The sequence below is a fragment of the Falco rusticolus genome, chromosome Z (genome assembly GCF_015220075.1).
Source record: "Falco rusticolus isolate bFalRus1 chromosome Z, bFalRus1.pri, whole genome shotgun sequence".
Lineage (NCBI taxonomy): Eukaryota > Metazoa > Chordata > Aves > Falconiformes > Falconidae > Falco > Falco rusticolus.
In genome coordinates, this window is record NC_051210.1 from 61284297 (window position 1) to 61310420 (window position 26124).

The 26124-nt window shown below is 38.8% G+C and overlaps 1 protein-coding gene and 1 long non-coding RNA gene across 14 annotated transcripts in view; one reads left to right on the plus strand and one right to left on the minus strand.

Moving 5' to 3' along the window:
- The window catches only part of ERBIN (erbb2 interacting protein), a 122644-nt gene that overhangs the window by 92718 nt on the left and 3802 nt on the right, over nucleotides 1-26124 (minus strand). For 2 of the 13 annotated variants that reach the window (XM_037373211.1, XM_037373206.1), the window contains exon 1: nucleotides 5674-5754. The exons of the other annotated variants lie outside the window; for them this stretch is intronic. The gene's annotated coding sequence lies outside the window, so the exon portion shown is untranslated. Of the gene's footprint in view, nucleotides 1-5673; nucleotides 5755-26124 lie in introns of those variants that run through there. 13 annotated transcript variants of the gene reach the window in all.
- LOC119141213 lies at nucleotides 17723-19668 on the plus strand. The gene is made up of 3 exons (XR_005101874.1): nucleotides 17723-17736; nucleotides 18356-18357; nucleotides 19573-19668. It is a non-coding gene; the product is annotated as an uncharacterized LOC119141213 (long non-coding RNA).

A 26124-nucleotide genomic window follows, 5' to 3' on the forward strand; every position in this document is an offset into this window, starting at 1 on the left:
AGAAGAGGAGACTGGGAGGGGATCTTATCAATGTCTACAAATATCTTAAGGGCGAGTGTCAAGAGGCTGGGGCCAGGCTTTTTTCAGTGGTGCCCAGTGACAGGACATGGGGCAACGGACACAAACTGCAACACAGGAAGATCCACCTGAATATGAGGCATAATGTCTTTATCTTGAGGGTGACCGTGCCCTGGAACAGGCCTCCCAGAGAGGCTGTGGAGTCTCCTTCTCTGGACACACTCAAAACCCGCCTGGATGTGATTCTGTGCGACCCAGTCTAGGTGAACCTGCTTTAGCAGGGGGTTGGACTAGGTGATCTCCAGAGGTCCCTTCCATCCCTGGCCATTCTGTGTTTCTGTGAATGACTTCCAAGTGTTTTTTTGAAAAACAAACAAATACAAACTTTTTATATGTCATATAAATTTAATATACATATATTATTTATGTAAAGCAGAATTTATTACATACAACCAAAATAAATTCATAGTAATTTATCAAAACCAAAGAGGTTTGAAATACATGATAGAGTTACTGTGCACCTTTTAATGTCAGGTGCAACTCCAAATCCTCCTTCTACACTGGCTTCTAAGAATATTGCATCCATCACCTTTTTTAATGAACATTTCAATATTAGCAGCATGAGACCACCTCAATTAATTTTCCTGTACTTGAGTTAGTCATCTTGCACGTGAATGCAATTTAATGGTCTATAGCAAGCTATTTATGCTGTAGCTTACCAAAGTGAATACCAGTTAATAAGCATTAGGGTTTTTCAGTTGTCACATGTCAAAAATTTACATAGGTAAATAGGTAAAGCTAGCAATCAAAATAGCACTATCATTTTCCCTGACTTTGCCCTTCCTATATTACAGGCAGCTATTTTAACCATCAAACCATTCCTACCAAGGGCCAGTGATACTAAACAGACCAACCATAAGCTTTTTTTTCCTCCTCCAAAGTGAGTATCTAACACTTCTTTATGAAGAACTTCCGAATTTTTCATCAGTCCTTGGTGAGTGGTATTTTCAATATCTTAGTTTTGTATTAGAATAAAGGTTTTCCTCTTTCTGCATGTTTTATTAGCTATTCTATTTGCCTCTCCTTCGTAAGTGATAATCACTTCAAGTCAGTTTCTTTGGAGAAAAATCTCTCATGTCTTTTTGCCCTAAAAAAAAGCTACTGCTTCATAATAAGAAACCTCACCCCTTTTGTACCATTTACCTAGTCAGCAAGTTCACTCTTATCATCTGCTTTTGTACTCATTGTACAGGAGAACTGTCAAACCACTGGGATCTCCAGAAACACTGTGGACCATTCATACATTATTGTCTTCCAACTGTCCTGGTGTAAATTCCCCCAGAATGAGAATTTGGATTGGCTAAAGAACTCTATGGACATGAAATCTGCAGGATAACAATTTGATGGCAATGGGATATTCCTAAATACACAGCACTCATCCCATACTACCCCTTCACTACAAATCAAAAGCAATTCATTCTTTTTGCTTTCTGTGTACAAGGCTTCTTTGGCCTGAGCTTGCTGCAGGCTGGCTAAATGCAAACTAGCCTGCTCCATTTTCCGCTCTTTAATGACAGCCAGTATTTCCTCATACTGTTGTAGACTTCTACTTGTGCAGCTCTCCACACCACTGTTACACGGTCCTCCAGAGACAGTAACAGTACTGGAAGAAATCTGTACTCCATATAAACTTGCGCAATTTAATTTGTAAATGTATACAATTTGTACTTCATAGAAAAGAAAGTATTTTGGCAGAAAAACAAACTATGGCATATCCACTACAGCTTCTCCCCAGTTCTGCTTAAGGCATCACTGGAAGTAAAGCATTTTACTAGGCATTTCTGCCTTGTCATCATTTCTTCTCATCACTAGGAAAACAGTTTCATATTATAACGGACACAACTACATCATTAGGGAAAACATCTGGGGGTGTAGGGAGGGGGGAAAACAACAAACAAAAGAAAAGGAGGAAACAGTGAGGTCTGTGAGTGACAGGGAAGCCATATCTTAACTGAAGGAAGAGACACTGACATTCTTGAACCAGCAAACTGCATTGGCCAAGACCTTCAAGGACAACTGTCAAAAGGAAGTTTGCTTGCACACATTAGTTAGCATTTAATTATGTATTGATTGAACAATGTAGCTGGAAAACAACACAAGAAAGGAAAGAGGAAGAGGAAGGCAGAATGCACCATGCTATTTAAATAAGTATTCTCCACATGCATTTCCTCTGAAACCACCACACACATTTATGGTACTGTGTAATAATTTTATTTCCTAGTTGCTGAATTGACAAATAGGATTCAGGAGCTGCTTATGCAATTAAAGAGGGAGTTTCCCAACACCCAGCCTTTGCATAGTATTAAACAAATTTGCCTAGATGCAGTGAGGGTAAACACTGTTTTCCTTAGAATATCCAATTCTGGCCATGTGACAACCAGGAAGTTTACCATACAAGCCAACCTTCTGATAATCTAACCTTGTTTTCAGACAGACTTGCAGTGCACACATTAAGTCACAAACTAACTACTACCCTTCATAAATTCTTAAACTAAAATAACATTCAGCAGAGCAATCTAAGATATTTTAATGTTGAAATGGCCATGGGCTTGAGAATCATTTCACCTATCAAGACAGCTTGTCCATACCTCTTCTGCATTACAGGGAACACCAGGCTGACAGAACAGAGTTCCCGAATTGCATTGCCAAGATAAACACAGATCTGCTGCTGACTGGATTAACCTTCAAATCTGAACCACCTGAGATATGTTTAAGCAGGCACTTCATGCCAGAACTTGTCAATAGAGGGGAGATTTGGACCAGCATTTATTGCTACAAGGAGAAATGAATCAGCAAGTTATGAGGGTTCACTGAGTAAATATGCAAACCAGAGTTTATGTAAGAAGCCTGGAGTATGTCCAAAACCTATTGAAATAATGGAACCACAAGAATACTGAAGGGATGGGATACAGGGGGCCCTCTCTGACTAATGTTGATTTCTTTATTGAGATGGAAGTCTTGATGGCAAGACAATGAAACAGGATTTTCCTTAACTAATTTCTATTACACACAGCTTCAGAACTGCATCCTTATAGCATAGTCAGAAGATCAAATATACTCCATTTCAAAAGAAGTTGCAACATTCTGTATAAGTGAAGATTTTAGGGAGCTGTCAAATTCATCTATTAGGTGGACTCTGGATTACAAAAGAAAAAAAAAAGGGAAAAATCTGACAAATTTTCATGTTTAACCTCTGGTCTTAAGTTTTTCATGTATGGCAGCTATACACAAGTAAGAACTCATTTATGGTCTGTATGTTAACCATGTATTTCAGTACCTGCAAATACACATCGATAGGTTACCTTCACATTTGACCTAAGCATTTAGCAGTGCACTCATGGATTTAGCAGCCTGACAAATTACAGCACCTTTTCCAGAAACTTTACTCATTACAAAACTTTGAGAAGCTGTAGAACACACACTCAATTGGCGTTAAGAAGCCTCTAAGAGGATCACAAAATGCCAGGAACAGTTACAGTACGTATCACAAGAGAACTAGTAAATACTTCATCATAGCATGCTTTACAATTCAACTATTTAAGATCTGCCTGCAGCCACAAGCCTATTGCAAAGCCAGAATTTGCTTCCCAATCCTGCTATTCCTAGCTAGTAAAGACCTTCTCCCAATAAAGGCTCATTAATCAAGTCTGCTAATGAACCAACAGTTAGGAGTGAAAAGGGGACTAGACATAAAATAAGAACAAACAACTGCACAGCAACAAAAAATAAACTTTGGATTAATCATTCCATTTGAATTATCTCAGTAAGACTTAAACATTTCAATATGAAAACAAGCAGATTCAAGCAGATCCACAGTGAAACTAGAATACAAGATTCTAATTCAGCACAAAATTATTCTTAACATTCAAACTTGTATAAGCCTGTTCCCTTACACATATAGGGAATGTTATTGAACAATATAAATAGCATAACAAAGGAAAGGACCTCTTCTAAATCCAAGCTGTGCACTGTTGCCTGAACTCCCTGCTTTGTTATTGTTAGCTTGGCAGTAAACAAGACAGTAATAGCTTATTAGAAGTCTCCGCCTATTCACATGATAAAATTGTTCCTCTTTTGTGATGATTTCTTTACAGTATAACTCACTTGTCAGATAACTGTGAAAGACATCTCGGAAGTTTAACAGAGAAAAATGGCACTTTATACCATTTTCTGTAACCAAGAATTTACAGAAACAATAATTCTGCAGCCCTCACACAGAATATTCAGCACTTCAAATAAAATTAGGATTTTCCTCTCAAAAAACCAAACTGCTCCTCAAAATAGTTTCGCCTGTTCTCTTTACTACCTTTTTTATAAAAATCCACTCTTTCCCTGCAAATTATTTTTTAAGCAGAAGGTCCAATACTTATACTACCTTTTCATAATGGCTCCTAATTTAAATTTGGTTAAGACACCTGCATTTCCAAGCACATCATTTCTACAACACCCTTAAGCATTTAAAACAGTACTTTTGCTATCCCCTCTCAGAAGTCAAACATTTTTTGTGGGTAGTTACAGATATTTGCAAGTGTATTCTACCTACATTCTTGAATCACAGCAAAAGATGGAGAGAACAGAGTGAAAAACATGTTTGCTCAATGGTCCCAATTAGGATTAAGACAGTGTATTAACCTCAAACCTACCCTACCTACCGGAGATCCTGCTTCAGTATATTAAGATTGAAACATACAGTGTTCTACTGAAGATTTTTATGGCACTTCAATATGGTATATACTTACCAAAATAAATGCTACATTATTCTGGTTATATTGTAGCTGTAATTTTTTACAAGGAACTATTTGTATTTACTGTTGAGTTACAGGATTAAAACCAATTTTTAACAAAAACACACACAAAAAACCCCACACACACCAAAACACACGCCCTTCATTCTCACCTACCCCAAAACATACCACTAACAATGTAACAAGCACACAGAACACAAACACTAGGGGTTTGCAACTGAAAAAAAACCCCAAAGCCACCCCTCCCAGCACAAACAGACAAAAAAACACCGTAACAAAAAACCCCTTTATTATCATTTATCATGTATCAATTATCAATTATCATATTGACCTTTCTCTACATAGGATAATAGCATTTAAGTTACTACTTGGGGCAGAAGTGCGTGTTTGAAACTGCTTTTATTTTTTGCACAGAGCTACCTGAATACATCACCATAAAACCGGTTACTACCTTGCATACCTTATGTAGCACTCAAAGTAAACAAATAATGCAGAAAATTATAGCAGAAGCAAGGAAGCCAGGTTCGCCTCTCCACAAATGCTCACAGAGCTGTATCAACATGGTACGGCTACAGACACACACAGAGCATGTTCTGTGGCCCAAGCATGACAGACCATGCCACTGCAGCGACCACCCACTAGCACTTACTGACCCAACACAACCACAATTCACAGTTCTTACTCATCTTCCCTACAAGCTATGGTAATACAAATTCAGCAGGTAAAACAGAAGGTTTTCGTCCTTACACCTATGAGTGTGAGAAATACGTTGTCGAGTAACTCAAACAGGAAGTTCGCCCAAAATATTTCTTTCCCTTATCTCCTTCAACATATCTGGACAATCACCTACCCGAAACACTCCACTACTGCCGATTCACACTGTAGGGAGTCTGAATCAGTTTCTCAGCTTGGGCCACAGATTCACCAAAATGCAGAACAGTTTACTAAACCATCCACATGCATCTGTGAAAAAGAATTAAGAAGTGTTTTCAAGATGACAGGTATAAAGGGGCCTTGCACAAAAACTAAGTTTCAAATCCACACACCAACTTTGTTTTACACCAGTTAAACACAAGACACAGAAGTGGTAACTTGTAACTTAACACCACAACCACCATTCTGCCATTACTCATTTTTGTCCTCTGCCAAGTCTCAAAGTCACGCAAACAGAGAAAGCAGTGTGCCAAAACACAAAAAAGGTAGAAATTATTATAATCTCCTTCCACGGCAGGCAAAACCAAAACATATGCATTGCTAGCAAGCCTGAGCTCAAAACTGCTCCCTTTCTTGTTAACTCGTATGAATGGAGTTTTCATGCAGTTATCAGGTTAACAAAATGTAACCAAAACTAATAAGAAGTCAGGTGCAGGACCTCCACTTCCTCATCAAATACTGCTGTTCCGCTGAGTCTCAAGCACATTCTCTGAAAGAGAATCTGTACCACCCACACTGCCACTAATACTTCCACAGCCCTCATGGGGAAATACATCTCTTTGCAATAGATGAGGCTTTAAAAAAGCTGTAATTATTTTAATTGGACCTGCCAGCTGCCTTTCATTTAGTTTTTACTGAAAGTCTGCAGCCACAGCCATTGGCAGGAACAGAGACAGTTGCTTACAAGTAGTTGGATCTATTACTGAGAAGCTTGTTCTGTCTGATGAGCTTTTGTAGAGTATTGCCATATACTCTGAATGTTCAGGATACAAAGTTTTATTATGTGGTCCTGGCTAGTAGGCCGGAATAATGCAGTAAGTCTAAGATGCACATGGAGCACACCCATAGCCTCATCTTGACAAAATTTGTTGAAGCCAGTTCAAGTAAGGTGCCAAAATACGTAAGAAAGAGAAGATGATAAATGACAGAAAAATGGCCTTGTCATCTGCTTTTACACAGCAAATATATCCCACTAAAAAAAAAATATATATATATATATAAAAAAAGTGTCTAATACATCTAGGTTTCTAAGCTGAAAACTAGAATCTTTTCTGAAACACAGATTCTTCAGGATATCAGATCCTGATTAGCATACTGTTTTTCATAAAGCATTCAATATACATTTGCAAAACAGTGTTTCATGATTCCTAAAGTTTCTAAGATAGCAGCAACAGAATCATCATTAAAATAACTGGTTTTGCCACTTCCTGAACACTCTGAGATTTAACAAACTCTAAAACCTCCATACTAATACAACTGTTCAACAGATCTCAGCTACCTTTTCCAAAACATTGCTAATATCCGCTCCCCATGGTACAATGGCCAGCACAGCTAGAAACTCTGAAGGATGCCAGGGTTGATGATTGTATTGCTGCTTTCCTGGCTTGCTCAGGAATAAAAAAATTGGTTGCTGTCCCTTATAGTGGTGGCTCTGGAACTTTCCTTCTGCAATTCTCCTACTGCTTTCCCACCTACAGCCAAAATTTTTGCATGACTAAAAATATATAAATATAAGTATTCTATTAAATCATGTTTCTGGCCAGCAACTCCCTTTATACACACCCCACTTAGGAACTGCTGTTCTGTGATGTAAAGACTGCAACAGCTTTCCCGGCTCCTAACTAAGAAAAGCTCTCCCTTCCCTCTCCCTTACCCTGCCGTCTCCCACAGGGTGAATTTTCAGTTCAATTTGAGATGTAAGGGGCATCCTTACAGATAGACAGTGGACTATTGAACATACTGACTCCTCCAGATTATGTGTTCAGGTCTACGACAACTCGATAGATCGAGTCTTGAATTCTGCAGCACCCTCCATTACTGCTTCAATCACTGACCCTTCCACTCTATCCCAGGTAGCAAGAGAAAGAATACAGTAACTGTAGGGCTATACAAACAATGGACGATTGTACTTATCATTACATAAAAGATCATTATCTATGCATTATCTAAGGACTGAGACAGAGGACTGGAACACTCCTTCATTCTCTGTTCTCTGCCACTGTTGATAAGATGTTGTTACAAAAGTTACAAAGACAGTTTAACTCCACTGGCAACTGCAATGCATTTCCCAAGAACATTAACCACCTTCTTGGTACTAAGTAAAAAATTTAGTAATTTTTTTCCACTAATAAAAGATTGACTACCCTGGCTTACATGCTACATGTGCTGCTCAGTGTTAAGCTAGACCCAAAAGTTAAAGAGTTGAGGAGGAACACGAAAATAAGCATTTTACTCATCTAAAAAGAAAGATCACTTGCTCTGGCACTTCTTCCCCTAACACAAGTTCTCCCCACAACATGGTAACTTGGAAATTAAGTATAACTATGGCTACGGTCTACTTCTAGCTTTTTCATTATCACATACTCCCAATTTTTTAATTAAAACACGTGTTACCTAATTAACATCAAGAACCCATTCCAACTCAAACCCCTGATGAGCAGGTCATTGTATGAAAAAACACCCATATTACATTTGAGTTATAAATTCATTTCAGAGAATTGTGAACAACCAGGACTTTTCAGAACTAGACAATTTGTGCTGTTGAATTTTTGTTGCACAAAACCTTCCCTTGCAGACAACATCTGACAGTATTTTTGTGGCTGCAAAGACAATTATGAGAACAATCAACTAGGATTTTACTTTGCTACCACACCTGAGAAAATCATGTTGCCTTTCAAAAAAAGTTGTGAATTAAAATCCAGAAGAACATTTTCTCATTGTACTCTGGTTTCTAGGCCTCTGTAACTGTTGTTCCTTCTTTTTCAATAACCCTATGACACGAAAGGTTAGGGTCTACCTAGCTATATGAAATTTTGCTGGAAGATAGCTGGAAGCAAGGTGATTGACAGGAGAGAGCATCAACTTGCAGGTATTTTGTGAGCTTAAGTACTTTCCATTTTGTAGCTGGACTTGTTTTTACACAACTTGAACACATGAATTTGACACTGGATCCTAAATTCTCCAGATGAATGACTTGAGGGGAGGGGAAGAAAGGAACACACTTTAGCTGTGTATGTTAATCTCACCAAGCCCAGCCTCACCATTGGCTGAAATTTTAGCATGCAAGACTCGCAGTTCATATCCAAGTATCAGGTTTGATACCAAAAAATGTATCATCTTCGCAAAGAGAGTAATTTCTATTTTGTATCTTAAAATTAAGGGACCTTAAAATATCTATTTTTCCCTTTTATTTCAAGATACATAGATATAAATAGATACACATATACCCCAACAGCAGTGTCCAATTTGTATTCTAATCATACAGCAGAATAAAAAAATTCAAAAATATCTACAGTTATCTTTCATGAACCTTTTCTGCCCAGTGTTTTAAGACATGACAGATGCACTGAAACTAGACTCCAGTCCCTCAAAAGGGACTGACTTCCAAACCAGACATGACTAGAGTATCAAAAAAAACGCAAACAAACAAACACTACTTCATTATTTAAGTGGGAAAAACACAGCAGAAAGACCTTTAAAAACAGAAAAAGTTAATACAGATCATGATATTTCAATCACATACTCACTCAGATGGGGAGGGATGAACACAAATATGAAGTTATGCCAAAAAAAGATATACACACCCTCAGCTTCAGAGCCAATTCCTATTTGCAATGCTCTAAATTCCTATTACATATAGACTCTCACAAATGAAGTAGACCCATGAAGGAAACATGAAAAAATGTAAAATTTTTTCATGCTCATTTGCAAGGTCAACAGACATTTCATTTTGTAATTCCTAACTAGACTGTGAATGTATTTGTGAAGAAAAATCCTAGGATATTTTGAATCCGAGTGGTAGGGGAAGGAAAAAGAAAAAGACTCTGCAGCACATTTTGTCTTGGGAAACGAAATCTTACTTTCCCAAGACAAAATTTCAGTCCCAGGGAATTTAGTATCATTACAGTAGTTCCTCTCAAGTGTGCAGAAGACAACCATTCTGAAACTACATAAAGGAAAGAATTCACTATCTCCAAATCCTGCACAGGTTAATCCTTGTTACTACGTAATTTGAAAACTTACGTGTTAGTTTTTCTATCTCAAACATAACATTCAAAATATTTTGGGACTTCATATATTCTGCTGAGCTTTGTTTCCATCCTAGCAACAGAAATTACCTTCCAGCAATCAGTGTTTCCTCTGATGTGCTATAGGAAATACTTATCAATCAGAAGATACATAGTTATTTTGCAGATTAAATAGCAGGACATACAAACAGACATCTACTGGCATAAAAAATATCTTATCTGCTTAAGGATATTTTCAAAACTATCCACCAGACATGTTACTGTTCCAGTAAGCAAACAGCATCCAGCTAAGCTCTCTTGCAGAAGTAATTGTTGCTAACATCGGCCTGACTGAAGAAGGAAAAAGTCCACAAAAATGAACCTAAATGTTTCTCATGTAGTGGCTCTAAGAAATGTGTTGCAGGGAACAACATTAAAAAGTCAGATATCAGGAAACTAATTTTATGTGGGACAACAGGAACTGGGATACTTTTCCTGCCTTCTGTTAGAAAAGGGACAAAAGCTCATGAGTGCTTTCCCACATCACTCCGCTCTAGCCTCTCCAGAGAAGCAGAGATAAGCACAGTATCAGTGTCTCTTAAAAAGCTGGCACCAACACAGGAAAAATGTGTTTCTGTTTACCTCAATCCCGTCAATGTCACCTCCTCCCTACTGTATGGGCTTGGCTCTTCTGAGAGAAAGGAGAGAAATATCAGAAGCTTTGCTGCCTGCACTGCATGAGTGCAGGACGGCCAAGTGAGACTACTATACATGGCTCCACACTATGGTCGCACAGCACCTTCACACCTGGGTGGCAAATTCCCACAAGGTTTTAGAATGATGAAGCCAAATGCTTTCTATTCTTTCCCTAAATTATGTTGCACTTTTAATTCCTCTACATTGCCCATCTGAGAAAAAAAGTAAAATACAGTAATGGCATCCCACACTACCAGTGACAGGCATTTCCGAGTCCATCATTCTACCAGTGATAATACATATGAACTTGTTTACTAATCATACTGACTGCCCATCACCTGTCAGTTGTCCACTCACACTGTTACAGATTTGTTAATAAGTTAAGATTAATGACTTTATTTTATTTTATAAAATAATTTTAATAGAAATATAGAGGGATAAGAAATATATTTTAATGAAATTTATAGTTGCACAGTAAAAGCTGTTATGAAATCCTTTGTACAGTCTTGTATCAAGGCCAGAAGAATGGGCTAGAATCAGTGTTTAAAACTTAGGTAATAAATTTAGGGTTTGAAAGGTTTCTTTGTAGTTAACTAGTCTTCCGTATGTAGAAAGTGTATTGAAATGTCAGAATATAGGATTAATGGGAACTGGGAAGAGTCGACTGGAACAGCTTGTAGTTACCTGCCAAGAAACCGTGAACTTTAGTAAAAGGTAATTCCGGCAGGGGGAGATTGCGACCACCGACTCATATACCACCTACCCAAATCGTACCCCAGACCCATTTCTGGACCTTTCTAACCTTTACTGTGCAGAATCGGATATGGGAGGAGAATATGTTAATGATTTTGGGGAAACAGCATGATTATGCATGAATACTTAATGAATATGCATGAATAAGTTCTATATATGGTGTCTGACTTTGAAACTTGGTGTGCGTTGATTGTGAGAAAACTCACTCACACACCTGACCGTTAATGAAGACATGTCTGCTTACCTACATCACATTGGTGTCGATAAGTTCTTCATTCCAAGATTTTGATAACAACACTAGCCTTGGGGCCTAATTTGAAAGCAGAGCATCCCACAATAAAATACTGTTAACCTACAGATGTCAATCAGGAGATCCCTCCAGACAACGAAACACATACAGCCACCAGAAATTTCTAGTCTCAAGAGTAAGTCCTCTGCAAAGTAGCTTTCATAAGACCTTCATTGCTGCTTCTCCTTTTACAATTTCAGTTCTTACTGCTGTTAAGTTACTCTCCACCCCTGCAGCAATTACCAACCACTTTACAGACAGGCATGAAGTTCCCAGCCTACTGACCAAAGTCTAGAACAAGCGTCCTCAAACTGTTTAACCAGGGGGCCGGCGCGGATGCAGTGGCAGGCAGTCATCTGCGGCTGCTTGGTTTCCCCCCCCAACACCCAGCAGAAGGGGCTGGGGGGGGTCTGTAAACACCGGGGGCCCGATTGAGGACCCTGGGGGGCCATATCCAGCCCACAGGCCGTAGTTTGAGGACCCCTGGTCTAGAAAGTCAACCAGCATATGGCAAAAAAGCAGGAAAGATAGGAGATGGTAGGCTAAATCTGCCCCAAAAGAGATATAACTGAGCAAGTATTCCAGATTTTAACAAACTTCTGACTTTTAAGGAAGGATTATTGAGGATCAAATCAGTGATGATGAAGACCAACATTTACATTTACCGTGACCAAGTGAAAGACTATTCCAAACCAGCAACTGGAAATCAAAAGACAAGTGAATTCCCATTGTGCTTAATTCAAACTACAGACTGCTAAGAGTAAGCCCTGCTTTCCCATCATACCTGCCTTTTATTATGTCTAGGATTTGCATAACCATGCCATGAGTCCAATTAGTAACAGACCCAAAAAGCCTAAACCTGCAAGGTATCAGGGGAATTTTTTTCTAATTAGATAAGCTTGCTCATCAACTACTGACCTTCAATACCACCTCTTCAGATACGAAGCAAAGGACCCGCACAGGAAGGAAAGAGGAAGCGTACTGCCTACTGTCAGAGGAGATGCAGCAGAATGTAAGACTATACATTCAGTACAGGCTTTCTAAATTAAGACTCCTTTAAAGTGAAGGTGGTAACTTCATTATTACCAGTATTTTTCTTAGCATGAAAAAGATGTATCAAGAAACGTAACGCAAGCATATTTGAATTTTGCTACCAGCATGTGCTGTTGTGAGCATTCATTCATGTGGGTCCCATTTTATAATTCAGTCTGCCTTGGATTCATCATTTTGGTGGGTTTTTCCCTGACAGAATCAACCAGTGAAGACAAGCAGTTCAGGGAGGGGACAAGGAGGAGTAACTTAAAAAAGAAAAATTATCATGTCAAAATCAACAGGCAACCAAGAAGTAACAAGTCAGTCAGGTCAGTAAATAGTTATAGTCCAGACCAGGGGTCCTCAAACTACAGCCCACCGGCTGGATACGGCCCCCAGGGTCCTCAAACCGCCCCCGGTATTTACAGACCCCCCTGCCCCCCCCCCGCTGGGGGTTGGGGGGGGAAACCAAGCAGCCGCAGATGACTGCCTGCCACTGCAGCCGCGCGCCGGACCCCTGGTTAAACAGTTTGAGGACGCCTGTTCCAGAGAGTGACTATATTAGCAGATCATGTTCTACACTCCGAGTTCAGAACTGAAAGAAGTGTTTACAGGATGTGGTCTTTTTAACTGCAAGACACCCTTCCACAAACAAGTGTTGCATACTTTTTACAATAAAAAGTCAACTACTTGCCTACAAAGCAATGCTTTACATTTATAAAAGGCTTGAGGGAATGAAACTAAAGTATACAAAACAGACCACCATCCCCAACATAAGTTAAAAATTTACTTACACTTACTTTCTTTTAACCAAAGGAAAACCCCTCCTAAATTACGAAGTGACCAATACAAGAAGGTGCCCCTGTCAAGAAGTGCTCATGATAAAGAGTTTTATTTGTTCAGCTGGGGCTAATTGAGTATTTTTCTACAATTTTTAACTTTAATATTACAGTGAATATCAACCTGTAATTCAAACCCTGAATACTGAACAGATTCGTAAAAAGAAAAACTGAGGTTTGAAATACACAACAGTGCCACTGATCTCCCAGATGCAACTTTTACCTGCCCCAGTGCTCTTAAAAAGCAACTGAAGACACACAAGATGCACCTCAAGCCTCCTATGGCATCAGAAGCTGCCACTTTACAGCAGGTGATGCCCAATACTTAAGATCAGAATGTACCCTACTTCCAATCTTAACAGGAAAGACAATTTTCTCCCCCATGAAGTCCACGTAGCCAGACAGTTTGTGTTAGGCTGTAGCTGTCTGGATTTAAAGCAAGGCTAATAACTGATATGGACAAAACCAATCTCTGCATGCACACAAGCTTCTCATCCAAATTCCTATTTTACTGCCTCTCCTATTAACTGATGAACTAAGACCCACCCACATCATGTACCTGAAAATCACACTTAACAGTAAATCCTGATAGGAAGAAATGGAAAGAGCTCTTTTTTAATTAAAAAAAAATCCTTCCATGGATGCTGTCTTCTGGTCTGCTCCCAAGTCAACATTATCAATGTCTTGGGGAGCCCAAGGAGAAAGGGCATGTTCAGGGAGAAAACACAAGGATTACACAAAGTGTAACAACCAATATGCTTTTCTAAGTCCCAACAAATATATGCCATGTATATTAATTAAATCACAGAGTAGAATTAAGTTGCAATACACCTTTAAAAAAAAATCAATATAACTGTTTAAAGGACGGGTAACAGAAGTTATACTGGGTAAATCCATAAAGTTGGTTCTACAATGCTATCAACACCACAGAAAGATGTTAGCAGAAAATTTGGAATGAACTCCAAAGAGCAAAAAAAAATAAAAATAAAAAAATCAGCAGACTCCATAGCCTTCCTTGTCTATTAAAACTAGAAATGGCAACAGCCTTGATGACAGTTAAAGCTGGTCAAACAGTGAGAAAAGACAACATATTATATCTGTTGCAAGTATACTGCAATTTGTCATCATTTACAGGTTCTGAGCAGCAAAACCCAACCTTGTGTTACGGGTTTTGTGGAACTGATTAACACAATAACAGCAAGCGCAACCTGAACACCTATGTGTGAACTGATTTCCAAGTCCATGTAAAAATGAATGCTTGTTACTAGTGATGACAAGAACTGAACTAGGAGTAAGTTTTTAACTTGCTATTTCACAATGAAAATGACAGCAAACCAGGCCAGACTCTAGAGAAATAGCAGATACCTCTAAGCAGGGGGAGGAGGGGGACACACACAGATAACAGATACTTGCTATGGCACACTAGAACTACATTTTAAAAACGCAAAACGACGGAATGAAAACACAGGCCTGATGGAACATTTCTTCGCACTACTATTTCTGGTACTTCCTACAATTCAATAGCTACAGAGCAGTGCTGTAGCCACCAATTATCTGGGAGATGAGTAGAAACATTGGAATAAGTTGTGAAGATAAACACCTCACCTCGCAGAAGAGTAAAAGCCGAGAAGGACAAAAGTGCTTGTATACCTGAACATGTTTCTACAGATTTTCTCACATGTCAAAGAAGGCTGAAACCAAACAAGCCAACACACATCACAATCAGGGAAGACAGGTGGACAGCCAGAACAAATACAAAAGCACATGAGAACCCAGCTGATGCAGATCTAGAGAGAAACAACCAGTAGTTGTATTGGACTGTATGCCTCATTTCTTAGCAGATGAGCACATCCTTAGCTGGTAGTATCATTACCATGGGACAGCTAAAAATTTCAGGGAGCTGGAAAGGTAGAATTTAGAACAAAAAAAAGAAACACCAGCGTCTCCTCTTTCAATCCAGGTGACAGAAGCGTATCAAGCTTCTACCTTTGCTTCACAACTGAGCTCTTACTATCACCAAAAAAAAAAGCGCATAGAAATGATGGTGGTGTTGCCTCTGTTACAGCCAGGCTCCAGATGAAGCTTCTTTATTAAGCATTTCATCCATGCCTTCCACAGCTACAAAAAGAAAATGCTTGTCTCTCTCCTCTTTCAGAGACTTACCACTCCTTACACAAGACAGAACAATAAGGACATCACATTAACAATTCACTGAAGTTAATTTTTAACTGTATGCCTAATCATACTGATGGAAAAGAAAAAAAGAACAACATTCAGAAAGAACAAGAAGAATTGCTTTAAAGATACATAATTCATTCTTCTGCGTTTAAGAAAGCTATAAAATCAATGCTTTAAAATTATTTCAGATAAGAAAAATCATGCAAAATATTAGTTAGAAACTGACCAGATGGAAATGCAGCTTCTAGAAAGACATGGATTTTTTTGTCAATGCAATTTTTAGTATCTTTGCCTTCCAACTAGGGGGAATCCTTTGCAAACAAGGAACAATACAAAACAAAACCCACTCTGCCCTGGGCTTGTTTCTTTATCATAATAAAATCCTGCAGTATTTGGAGCTGTTAGTTGTAAGTGTTCCCACTACCTGTCTTGAGAACCTGCTGGAATTAAGAGGTGGGGCAGAAGCAGCAACCTTCACTGCCCATTTTTATTTTCATCAACCCTGGCTTTCTACCTGAAGTATCAGGCAGTTACATAGAACTCTCGTAGAGATGTAAAGAAACACATAAACTGCAAGTCTTATAAAAAAAAAAAAAAGACAAGACAAAACCAACACCCGATACTCACAGAAAAAACAACTACCAAAACCCCTGTATACTGCGCACAGGCCTAAATATTCAAGAAGGAAAACAATACTGTCTTTCCTATACAACACCCCTACTGATAGCCTTCTTGTTTCAATTTCCATCTATGGGATATGTTAATCAAAAGAAAAAATAGGGTATGGGGAAACCAACGGTGGGGAACAGCAGCAATTGTGAGCTAATGGCACTTAATACTACCTTCAGTACAAAACGTCCTTTTTAACCCCTTAATTCAGGAAAGAGACCAGATTTGGAAAACACAACTATCACATTCTGTTTTACATGAGTGTGATATTTTTATTCATTTGACATATGTTGCTTCCTGAACGGATTCAATGCATTTTGGCATTCCAGGACAAAACTGCTCTCATGGTGTTTGGCAATTCATGTACAATGCAGCCAGGAAGCCACTCCTTAGACTATGCAGGCATCTGCAGCAGATACCAAAGGTTTTTAAACAAGCAAGCTGCACTGCTCTAAATATGCAGTACTTCAATACACAAGTTCTCATCTATTAACGAGACTCTCCATCTGACTGCTTGCAGATAAATTCAGGCAATCTGCAACACCTAATAGTTCAGCACCAAAAAAAACCCAAAAACCAAAACACACACACCAGAAAGGGGTGGGAGGGGCACTGTGCAGGAATGAAACTATTTCCTACCAGAATAACTCAGGTTGCTCTGATTCTTTTGTTTTATAAATTGTGTGGTCCATATATTAAAACAGCCCCTGACGCTCCGATTCACATGCACTCCCACCAAAAAAGCAACTGCCAGAATTCTTAGCTACGACTAGAACGGATCAAACAACAGAGATCAGAAGAACCCAGCAGGCCCGAAACAACATGAGACGTAGTGATTCAAAGCAAGCAAGGGCTGACGTACATGGAAGGAGGAGGAACCACAGTCAAAACTGCAGCTAATAAGACTGATAAACTGCTGCACTAAAACTAGACAGGTTACACAATACAGTCGGTGGTAACAGGAACACAAGTGGAAACACATTCATAGATCAGAGTTCAAAAAAAGAGGAGTGCATGTACTTATGTGCATTCATCGCCCATTTGGGGATCGTTACATTTTAAAGACAAAATATCCTACCAAAACACACACACAATGATGCACTCTAACACTTAAAAACACTATGTAGTGCCCTAATGAAAGTCACTACTTCAAGAAATAGCACACAGAACTGGACTTCCAATTTACTCTAGAATACTTCCCCTCCTTAAAGAACATTTCTATCTCTGTTTTGTGTTACCCACCTCAACAAGCTGGTTTGTTTTTTACTTTTACATTTGTTCAGCATCAAATGTAGTACTAAAACCAGTAAGCTTTTATTTATAATGCAGCTTTAAAGAGTTTTACTGTAATACACTTTTTTCACTGCTGTGGTAAAGAGTAGCCATTATTTCTATAATGAGCAAAATTAAAAAAAACCCAACACCACTATTTTCTAGATTCTAAGCATTTTCTCCCTCTAGTTTATATAACAATTATGACACATATTAGCTCAACATTATTCTCAGCAGTTTTAAGAGTTACTACCCTGGGCAAATAAAGGAATCCCTGAATTGTACCTCTGTCTATTGTTTCCTTCTACATGTATTTTACAACTGTAACACAATCTCTATCCACTCCGATTAGTTGCTTGCAATTGCAATGCACAAGTATTGTTCTCCTGTGCATTACCTGTGGTTCTAACTATGAGACTCTTCACATCTCCCATGCAGCCAAACATTATTCCCTATTTACTTAGCTTTGTTCTCACAATGCACATCTGATTTTTGCCACCTTACAATCTCTTTTCACTCCCAACACAGTAATGAAAAATTTAAGCTAATTTTTTTTGTATTAAATTATTTTTCTCTTCAGTGTTGTGTTTCTCTAAGCCAACAGATGATGATTACAGAAAAAAAAAAGAAGAGCTGTTATGTCATTTTTATGTTACCACATCAGTCATTTTGGAGATCAGATAAGCAACTGTTGTAACAAAATTAACAGAAGGTTATTCTTGAATGGCTTCCAAAGTATTTTTGCCCTTTTAGATAGGGAAGAATGATAGTTTACTGCTTATAGTAAAATTTTTAATAATTACTTCAAATTTAGACAATTATATTGAAGTACAGTTTCTCTTCAAATGCTGTTACCACCTGCAGTGGTGCACTACTCCCCCTTCTCTATAGGGCTATCCTATGACCCCAGAGGAGGTACTGGTTAGGCTGCCATGCCTTGAGTAATGAGTTGGGTGGTTAAGCACCCCTTGACTGTACCAGTTACTCCTACTCTGCTAAGGCAGAGAATGGCACCGTCTGTACTGGAACTCCTGTTGACTGGTACACGGAGGGAAGAAGAATGAAAATAACCAGTTACTCCCTAACAACCTCATAATGCTCCTGCCAGATCACAGCCTGAGTTGTAACCAAGTAGAATTATATATTGTTCCTAGAATTTTTGAGAAAATTACCAACCCAGGTTGCAGGTGTGAAGGAAATTTGCTGATGACTACAGCCAACCATCTCACAACGTTATAAACAGCAGTCCCAAAGTGAGACCCTTCTGAGCTCTCCTGGACCACTGTGGGCTGTGACCAGCATCTCCCTCTGAGCAGGAGGACACTGCTCAGAGCTCACAAACTGCTAAGTTTGCAATACTAGGGGGGCCATCACGGAAAAGTGATGATGGGGCCTGGGCTGATACTCCTGCTCCTCAAGGCTAACACCTCTGCCTGTTGAGGAATGCAAACCCCTAAAACACTGAGTATTTCACTGAACTCAAGGGCAAACTTGTAGTAAATACACCTTTGCTGTAATATGTATTGCAAGCTTGAAGCTTGATAAACCTTGAAGAAGGTTTATTATGTAACTTTTGTGATTTAAAACAGATTTTATTGATTTGCTGCTAAAATCTTAGTAATAATCTTGAACTATGAACAAGCTTTCTCTTTCTCTCACTCTCCCCTTTAATCTAAGCCATTGTCCAAGTCTGAGCCTAGGAATAGATCCAGCTGCACCTAGGTTCTACGAGATTTTAGAAAGCCAGGGGATCTACTCTGAACCTTGTGAGTCAACGGGAGGATCTCCTTTACCCTTTTATACCTTTGATCTCTATAAACTGTTTCCAACTGTATTCTGACTTTATTTGGCGGCCCCTCACTACAGGAGGGATGCAGAGGTGATGAAGCATGTCCAGCCACAAAGTTGCTGAAAGGTCTACACAATAAGTCTTACCAGAAGCAGCTGAGGGAACTGGAATTGCTTAGACTGGAGAAAAGGAGTCTCATGGGGGACCCTATCACTTTCTACAACTGCCTGAGAGGAGGCTGTAGGCAGGTGGGGGTCAGTCTCTTCTCCCAGGTAACAAGCAACAGGACAAGAGACAATGGCCTCAAATTGTGCCATGGCAGGTTTAGGTTGGGTAGCAGGAAAAAAATCTTTACTGAAAGGGTGGTCAAGCATTGGAACAGGCTGCCCAGGGAGGTGCTGGAATCACCATCCCTACAGGTATTTAAAAAGCATGCAGATGTGGTGCTTAGTGACATGGTTTGGTGACGGACTTGGCAGTCCTGGGTTAACAGCTGGACTTGGTGATCTCAGAGGTCTTTACCAACCTAAATGATTCTATGATGTCAACTTAATTTCTCTCTGTATTTACTCCATGTAATAAGTAACAGAGTGACCCTTACCACTGAATCTTGTGCAGTCACATTTCCACAACTTCATATTAAACCTGTTTCACTTAAACTCCTTGGTGGCAATTCTTTAGGTGACCTGACCTAACTGCTCCTTTTATGACATCTCCATAGATGATAATTCACTATCTAAAGTAAAAAATAAGTTTTTCATGTGACAGAATATTTAAGTAGAACTAAGATTCTTCCCTCCCATCACAGTGCAAATTATAGTCTCAAAATTGAATTCAAAGTTGATTTAATAATAGCTTAAAGTGTTAGTTAACTCCTGACATCCTTTCTAGCAAGGAAAAAAAAAAAAAAAAAAAGACATACAATACTACTTTGACACTACTGAAGTTAAAAGTGGGACAGTGCTGTGCTGATTTGCTATTAACATGTCAGCCTCTTTCTCAGAATAGGAAAACAGAATTGAATAGCTCAATGTTAGAATTTCAGAAAATTTCATAACTGTGATTTCAAATAATTTGAATTGTCCAATGCATACTTCCCTTCAGACTTTTCAAAAATTAAAAGCAAGTTAATACACATTTGGGGAAAATGAGTAACAATCTGATTTTGAGTGAAGGTTATTCCCCTGTAGATATTTCATCCTCTTAAAGTGGAAATTTAAAACTTTCACAGGACTTAACAAAACGGAATGATGGTGATCTATGGATCTAAAATGAGCAAATATGTATTTGAATTCAGTGGAAATTGGCACTCCATCTGGGGCAGATGAGAGAAAGCAAACACAATTTTTTAAAGTTTAAGGAGCAATTTGTTGGTTCTTGATCAGTTGCTTTATGTAGAGGGAGAAGAGAAGTAAGAAAGAGGCTGAGGAAAAAAAAAATTGAGTAAAGACACATCTCTCTTCCATCCCCTAACAGCTTCTTTTAATCTGCTCCATTGACAGGGCCACACTCTTTCCTTCGCAGCATCACAGCCGACTGCTTGCAAAACCAATTCAGTAGCGCTAACGTCACGAAAGACTACAGGACATTTGAAAATTTGACAGTATCTCTCCCACGGATCCCACAGATTTCCCACAGGAAAATCCCACAGAAATGTCTGTCTGTTCCACTGTCTTTCTCTAGTAAGTAGCAATGCAAAAAACACACAGGAATGCCATGATCCTCAGCACTTCCTGCTTTGCTTCAGTAAAGCAAGACATTTAAAGTAAGTGCTCCTGAAAAACAGAGGAGCCTACCCAGATGACTAAGATGAGTAAATTATTCTAACCCAAGTCTATTAAAATCCATGTTAAGTCTATCTTGCTTTTCTAGTACTTGTACTGTTTATATTTTCACTTATTTAGATGTAATCTCTGGTACTGGATCCAAAGCATTAATGTCTAGATTAAGAAAGAATAATGCACTGGAAGCACACTATTTCCTAATACCCACAGAAAGCTCCCTCCCTCACAAAATGTTGTTCAGAAAAAAGAAGTCTCCTAAAAGACACAAATAAGATGCACCATAGTTAAACAATAGTATAGTATAACAGTAATGCTCTCATAGTTTCTCCCTCCCCCGTATCAACATTTCTGATCTTATCCATCAGAATCAGAGCCAGACAGCTTGCCAAATTCAGAGTTCAAATTTATTTTCCCTTCCTGTCACATTCCCAGCAAAGATGGAAACACACAAGTTTAATCATCTTTTTCTCCTCTTGGTAGAGTCCTTACTTAATTGTTACCTTGTTTTTAATAGTTTGCCTACACCCATATGTGAACCAACAAAAGTGACCTTACAAGTAAAATTCTAGGCTTGCTCCAAATACTATTTTCTAGCATTCTACACTCCACCTGTAATTCCTCCCAGAAAGAGATCTACTAAAGAATTCATTAATTACTTACAATAAATCACCTTGGATAAGCTTAATAAAGCACAACTGAAACAAATGGTATAAAGGCTGGATAGCTATGAATCAGAAAGATGTGAACTTTTGAGATTTTTCTCCCTCAGTGATAAAGTTTATTGCCAACCCCCCAAAAATATAGAATACCTCAGAAATTAAATGATCTGCAGCTTCAGGGTTAACATCACATATGATTATGTGACCAGAAGTAACCCAAAATGAGCATGTTCTCCTAAAAGGAGCTAACTATCAAGCTGACATTCCAGGTCACCAGAGACTAACTTGCCACAGCAAGCAAACGTACCAGCAGCAGGATTATCAAGTGCACATCAACAGCTGCCTTCACATTCATCTCCTCCCTCACGTACACCTACCTTGCAGGCCACAGTGGAAAATAAATAAATTCAACACCTCCATATTATACTCTGTAGCATGAGCATGGAAAGCAAGTATTTACTCAGCATTTAAGTCACGAAACATTTAGACCGCTACACTACCATACTTTTTGGTTTATTTTTAAAGAAAATACAGACCTCAACCTTGTAAATACTTCTGCAGTCGAGTTTTTTTGTTTTTGCCACAAGCGTGCATAAGCACAGAATATTAAGCATAATGCTTCCACAGAGGGGAAAAACCCCTATAATTTGCATTAGCATCATTATTTAAGAGTTCTCTAATATCCAGTTTCAAATATAAACCTCCATCTTATCCTCAGGGTTACCTGTAAAGTAAAGACAGAAGACCTGCAGTAATTGGATCAAATTGCCGACAACTGAGTTGTTCTTCTAAACAATCATTTTTTCCCCTCAAGGAAGGTAATGCCAGGATGACTACAGTCACATGTGGGGAGAAAAGCCACAAGTTTTCAAAAAGTTCCTAAGCAGCCTACCAGAAGTTTTCCAGACAAGCCTAGAAACACTTTCCACCACCCAAACGCTTAAGATGACATCCACAGTTATTTTGGAAGGCTGAACCTGATACCAAAGACTTAAGCAATTTACTTAGAGGAAACAAGCCCCACATATACACACACACCTTTTGCTGATGTCACGAGGTTGGAAAACAAAAAAAAAAGATGGTGAAAAGAACACCTGTGTTATGCAAAAGAAGCCTTCAAGCGAGGAAGTTCTGGCCCTAAGAGGAGACCAGCTGATAGCGTTGCAATCCACAAACAACAGAAAATTAGTTTAAAGTATGACAGAAGTAATTGTGGTTGTAGCAGTGGGAAGTCAGGACCTCCGACTCAAATAGTCCCCTGACAGAGGGCAACACCCCATTTGGGGACTACACTAGCTCACAAAAAGCTTCAGTGGTGCTGTCTGAGGATGCATACTGATTTACATTAGAAACCAGAAACGTGTAACCAATCCTGTGTGTGAATGACAATGAATATGCTATGTACTATGAATATGCAAATACTCTGTTGTGTACCCTAGAGTAGCTTGGTGTGTATATTAGGAGGAAAAAATCCTTCGTCACCCAGCGCTGCAGTAAACCAATGTTGGCTTTTTAAACTATCATTTGGTTTAGAGAGTCTTCTTGGTTATGATTTTGAGTAACAAGGAAGGATGAAGAAATTTCTGCAACTACACTAAACTTAAAACCCACATTATGGGACAGCAGACTATGGAAGAACATGAATTTTTTTCTTCCAGAACCACCCGGGAAGACAGAGCCCCCTGTGCAGCTACTTCAGGAACTTCTCATGCCAACTCAAGTTGAAAGCTGATGAGTAGGCTCCTAAGGCAGCAGTGAAACTCAAAGCACAGCACCTTCAGACACCAAGACCACTGTTCTGCTGCTACCTGTAAAATACTAACAGAATTTCAAATATTTTTGATTTAATTATTAACACTGGAGCTTTCCCCACCAAGGAGAATAAGGCCCTGGCTACCTCACAGGGAGATATCACCCTTCCAAATTAAGGGTAAAATTACAAGTGTTTTATTTCCAGTATTTGTAACTTTTACTAACACTTCAAACCACTTTAAAGCTGCTTCTGCTCCGAAAGATAGCCCCAGACAACTGACACAAGAAGTAGCCACTGAGTGCTAGGAGCTCACAGGAAGACAATTATACCCCCAACCATCTACTTCACGAGTGCAATATTAAGTTCAAGAGAACATAAAACTCAGCACTCCTCGAACAAGTATTTCCTTCCTACTTGTTCATTCCTAGAAAGGAAATACCTACACCAACAGGTGCAGTCTCTCCCATTGGAAGGGTGTGATAGTCCAGAATAGTCAGAAAATTCACTACTTGGACCATTACCTATCTATCTATGTTTATTCCTCCCCAGCCAACTTCATGACAGGGTCTACGAGACATGAAGCACAACACTGTATGTATTGGACTATACAAACTTGGAGAATTCAGTGTACTTAGACTTTTTTTTTTTGAAAGGGAGCTCATGCACCCATTGAATTCCAAACTGATCACTCTGAAGATACTGACCTACAGTTTCTAGCAGTTACTATTCTCACAATGTGCATCTAAGTAAGGGAATCTTAAAAGAATGTTTGTTTTTAGCAGTTGTTTTACTTTGCATACATAATATAACCTTATGCTTGCAGAATTAAATTACAGAAGTGTGAAACAGAAGTTTGAGAAACCATACTTTATTTACAAAAGATACAAGAGTGTATAATATTCGCTATTTAAAAAATGAGAGCTATGAAAAAAGTCACGCATTTTGGAATCACTTACCCTCTTTCTGATAAGTTTTCTCTTACAGGGACAGCAGTTGTCCTTACTATCATAAGTAGTCAAGGCACAAAGCATTCCCCCACCGACCTAATCAGATTTATGTACAAATCTTGTTATCTAATGTTTTCCTGGCCATGCCAAAAAATAGAACAGTACGACCATCCCATTCATTGCTACTGAAGTGGACAAAAAGGGGAGAAGAGTACAAAATATCTTATCTAATAAGATCAAGCCTTCAAATGAAAGAATCTCCGAAGGCTTAGCTACCTTCTGATCTTATTACAACCTCCAGGACAGCCACAGCAGCCATGATCACTCACATTGTCCTCGGACTCCGCTCAATCATCACTTTTTGTTCCTATGTATAATGATCGCTTGGTATCAAGTCATCTACAAATTAGTTCCAGATACAGAAAGAACTAGCCTACTTTTTGACTTAAACTACCCTAGAGAAGCTAGTCACAATGCTGATGTTCTCCAGTGTAAGTACACTTCAGTCTGGTGTAATTCAGACACAATGAAGAGGTTTGTTTAACTTTATTTCTCTATTATACAAAGTCAGGATGTATTTTAAAAGGTGGAACGTGCAATTAGTGTTGCAACATCATGCTTCTGTATTACCTTCAGGGGAAGTACAGGTGTAACTAAACAGAGCAATAAGCCAAATAGCCATATTGAAATTTGGGCATCAGAGAAACAAGTATCTTTAAAAGAACTAGTAACTAATGAGGTTACACAGCAGGACAAGTAGAGTTATCCAAAGGCTACTATATAATATAAATACTACCAATTCCAGCATAGCAATCTTCACATTTTCATTTTTCTTAGGCAGATGAGATTTATAGATCTCTCCTAAATCAGCATCCTTACTTTCAAACCTTAACATTTATAAGGTTTTACTCACAATACATGAATACTGTATTAATTAGAAATAAAGAAGTAGTTCAATAAAGGAATTTTTAAAACAATCCTTCAAAAACAACTATACCCAGCCTGTCATTAAAGCAGTCGAGTTTATCTCTCGATTACCTGTCCTCTTATAATCTTAAACTCAACAGAACTGCTTAATAATTAATTATTGCTAAAGTGCACTAGGCAGTGTTGTTTAGGCCCACTAATTTTTACCAATATTTACTCAGCAGGAGACAAGCATGCCAGCTGTGCTGATACAGTGGGTTCTGCATGTCACCTTCACAGCTGGAAACTGCAGTGGTACACTGCAGCTGCTCCCCAAGAGATGAAGAGAACTGTAAGGACTGCATGAAATCCGTATTACACGCTTTCACAAGCCCTCATCCCACCAAAGAAGTACTTCTTGTCCAGAAATGGACCAGAGTCTGTCATGTGACTCACCACAGAATTGTTCACAAGTTACCCACAGCACGAACAAAAAGATAACCCCTATGCATTCAAAACATTATGCAAAACTCCCGAAGTCAATTACACTTTTGGAAGTTATAGAAGACATAACCTATACCTCACAAGTGTGCATTGGCCTGCACAGCTGTTCCAAGACACTAAGCTAGCAACGTAAAAGGTTACCAAAAGACACTGCACCTTCTGAACGGAGGGGTGTGTAGGGTGTATCTATAGATTACTTACTACAGAAACTGATAAATATTGTACCTGCAATGTTTTCATTCCAATTTGAAAAGTGTTTTCTGACATCATTTTACTTACTCAAAAGCTCAC